Genomic DNA, 4,158 nt, shown 5'->3' on the forward strand with positions numbered 1-4,158 from the left:
AAAGTGATAGAGAGGGAAACTGACAGATATAAAAGAGAGAGACTGATAGATAAATAGAGAGAGATAGAGAGTTAATAGATAGATACATAGCTAGATGGAGATAGATAGATAGATAGATGGATAGATAGAGAGAGTGTGTTACTCTGTGATGTGTGTTGGTGTGAGATAGATAGACAGATAGATAGATAGAGAGAGAGTGTGTGAGAGAGAGAGATAGAGATAGAGATAGAGAGAGAGAGAGAGAGAGAGAGGAGAGAGAGAGAGAGAGAGGAGAAGAGAGAGAGAGAGAGGAGAGAGAGAGAGAGAGAGAAGAATAAATTGATATTTCAGAGGCTTTTATTTTCAGACAATCAAACATAATATTATAATCACAAAAAAAAAAAAAAAATGGTATAAACTAAACATCCACCCAGCTGATGACGAGCAGATATCAAACTGGACCAATTAACCACTTCAATGGTTACACACCGTGTTACATGAGAATGGCAACTTGAATGACACATTACACTTGAAAGAATTATCAAAACTTAAAATGTGTACTTAAAACTCCATTAGAGTCCTGGCATTGGGCATTAACATTTAAACAATGTCAGGAAACAGACCAAAAAATGTGCCATATCCAACCAAAACGGTATTATTTTTTGATTGGCTTGTAAATTGGTGAGAAATTTAATTTTATCCACAAATGTTTTGAGACTCGTGTCAACACACTTTGTTTAATCAATCAGTTTTTGTTTGTTTTTTGTTTTTTAATGAGCTTTTATATTAGCGCAACATCTACTAAATGTGCTCAATGCGCTTTACAAGGGGTCACTGACCAACAACAACACGTAACATGTAGAATGAAACATGACGCATGTAAGGCGATATTACAATTTCTTTTTCGGACAGAGACAACGCTGTTAAGGACCAGGTATTCATTTTACACCTGAGTAGGTGAGAGAATATGAGATGTTGTCTTGTGTCTAATGTTATGAAAACGACCTTTTGGCTCAAATATTCCAAATGAAGGCTGGTTTTCCAAAAACTCATTAAGTCGATTTTTTCACTCTTTGAGATTTTCTATCCATGAGATAAATTGAAAAAGAAATTTTATATCAAACATCAATACTCTTCAATAGTCGTAACGTCACTTCCTTCCTTATGACGCATTTTTAACTTAGTAACACTGGCTCTAAACTATCGGAACAATGGCGGACGCCCTTATGAAATATTTCCCCGGCGAGCATAAAGCGTATCCAGAGTGAGAAAAAAAAACCACATAAATTTGATAATGTTTTGACTTTTACACATTCTGATCTAAAGGCATATGAAAAGTTCTAGCCAGCAAGAAGAATAAAAAGGAATGATTTTCTTTGTTTAGAACCAAGATGGCCGCCGTTGCCGGGCGGCGTGACATCAGACTACTGAATACAACTGGCACAAAAAACTTCCTTAGATTTGTGTGAATTTGAAGTTTTCATATGATAAAATAAAAGACCGAAATGACAAATTTCAGGGGAAATAATCCTCAATATCTCAAAATGAAAAAAAAAAAAAAAACGTAGATAAGGAGTTGTGGAGAACCACTCTGCAAATGTTCAAAGACGTAGGTTAAAACTAAAAAACTTTAGAGCCATTAGGCACATGGAGCCGGAGTTTATCCCGGTTTCTTTAGCGTGAAGCGGACAATAGCAATTGCTGGCTAACCTTTAGATAGGACGTTAGTCTATCGAAAAGTACTTTCCGCCAGATCTAACCGACCCAGCTACCCAATCACGATTGGGTAGACAGAGGGGATTAGAAAAAAAAATCTCGACTACACCAGGGATCGATCTCGTTCACTTTGATTCTGAAGCGAGTGCTCTATCAACTGAGCTATCGGGCCCCCCCCCCCCCCCTCTCCTCTGCCAGGATAGAACTAAACTGTGTGATTGATAAACCTCCGATTCCGAGCAGGCACTTATGTTGGTAACAACAAGAAATGAAGTCAGTAGGAAAGTGCCAGAAGACAATTGAGAATAAAAATTTCGCGGCGGCGATGGGGGCTCGAACCCACGACCTTACTGGTACGACAACTCCGCCTGGCCGGGTAGAGCGTTTCTCTACCGTATGAGCTATCCATGATCCCGAAAAAGATCGCTTCTAATCCTAGTCTTACTAGAGCCTTAAATTCCATGACTACTTGAGGTCACGGGGTCAACACACACAAACGCCCGCGATGTTGTCCAGCATTTCTTGCTGATTCCGTAATATCATGTGCTTTTTTTATCCAGCGCAATATCCACTAAACGTGCTCAAAGCGCTTTACAAGGGGTCCCCAGCCAACGGCAACACTTAACATGTAGGACGGGACATGACGCCTGTTAGGCGATATTATATTTTTTTTCGGACAGAGACAACGCTGTTAACGGCCAGGTACTCATTTTACACCTGAGTACCGTGAGAGAATGTGTGAGTAAAGAGCCTTTTCCAAGGACTGAACTATGCGCCGAGCGCGGGGCTCGAACCCAGGAACTTCCGATCCGAAAGCGAGTGTCATACCACTAGACCACATAGCCGCATAACCCTAGTCTTACTAGAGCCTTAATTTTCATGACTACTGAGGACACGGGGTCAACACCACACACACACACACCACACACACACACACACACACGCCGCGATGTTGGCCAATATTTCTTGCTGATTCTGTAATATGGCCATTAACGAAGAGTGACATCTGACACGGGACACACGTCCTCCTATGTCTGACTCCTGCCTAAATCGGACAGTCCCTGACAACGATTCTTCACCTCCCACATATAAAAAAAAAAAAAACCCACAAACTATATATCTTTGTATAGACTGTAGGCGGAGGGCGTGGGGGAGGGGGAAGGGGGAGGGGGAAGGGGGAGGGGAAGGGGGAGGGGGGAAGTAGGGGGGGGGGGGATGCAATGTGACTGAGTGGTTAAGGCATTCATTGCACTGTGATTCGGAATGTCCCGAGTTCGACCATCGCTTCAGGCACTTTCGTATTTTTCTTATCAATGCTCACATTGGAAAACTTATAGGTGATCCTTGTTGATATCCAGTGTAATGCCAATGTAATATTTCCTTTTCTTGTTTACCTGAAGAAGGTCAAAGGCCGAAACGTCATTTACTTTGTTTTGTATCTTTTATAATGTTACTCCCTTTATTTTACTATACATTTCGTTGACTCGTTTAAGCACCTCGAAATTTTGATATTAGACACTTTGTTTGGTAGATTATCCTTATTCTTTTATGGACTGACATCGTTAACTTATAGCCTGACACAAGAACCCTCTAGGACTTACAGTTTGACGTCATTTTAAAGGTTTGTGCAGCGTCTAGTGAGTTGTCGTTAGCAGAGCTCAAGGAAACAAGTTATCCCATTGGTTGAACTATTGAATACAACTCACGATTTGTTTTCTTTTGTGGCCAAAGACTGGTCTTTTGACGTCATTTTTTGGTCAGTGTCAAGCTGTAATTTTTACGATGGCTACGCTTGGCGACGGGAGTTTATGGTTCCATGGCGGAACGTAGCAATCATAAACTTATAGATAGAATGCGCTTGGCCAAGGAGTTCACAACATTGCCATCCGGAAGTATAACGGACCAACACACAAACTCTGTGTAACCATGAACTTTTATAGTCTGGTTAAAACAGTTTAGGGAGAACAACTCACAAACGCGGATGGCAAAAACAATAACAAAGGCCTGAGTGACGTCATCTGCATACTATCTATAGCCTGACACTGACCAAAAAATGACGTCAAAAGACAAATCTTTTGCCACAAAAGAAAAATATAATGTGTTGTACTCAATAGTTCAACCAATGGGATCACTTGTTTCCTTGAGCTCTACAAACGACAACTCATTACACGCTGCAAAAACCTTTAAAATGACGTACAACTGTAAGTCCTGTGGTTTCTCGCGTCGCCATCGTTATCTTATAGCCTGATATTGAAATCCAAAAGGACTGGCAGTTTGACGTCATTATTTGGTTTTTTTGACCGTCTAGTCAGTTGTCATTAGTAGAGCTCATGGAAACAAGTTATTTCATTGGTTGATCTATTGAATACAACTCACGATTTGCTTTCTTTTGTGGACAACGACTGGCATTCAGACGTGACATTTTGGTCACTGTCAGGCCATAACTTTACGAAGGCCACGGTT

At 40.8% G+C, this 4,158-nt stretch overlaps 1 protein-coding gene across 2 annotated transcripts in view; it reads left to right on the forward strand.

The window, feature by feature from the left end:
* Positions 1-4,158, forward strand: part of LOC144977883 (uncharacterized) — a 242,023-nt gene that overhangs the window by 182,873 nt on the left and 54,992 nt on the right. The window lies entirely within an intron of this gene.

The sequence above is a fragment of the Berghia stephanieae genome, chromosome 8 (genome assembly GCF_034508935.2).
Source record: "Berghia stephanieae isolate SIO BIC M18660-M18661 chromosome 8, UCSD_Bste_1.3, whole genome shotgun sequence".
Classification (NCBI taxonomy): domain Eukaryota; kingdom Metazoa; phylum Mollusca; class Gastropoda; order Nudibranchia; family Aeolidiidae; genus Berghia; species Berghia stephanieae.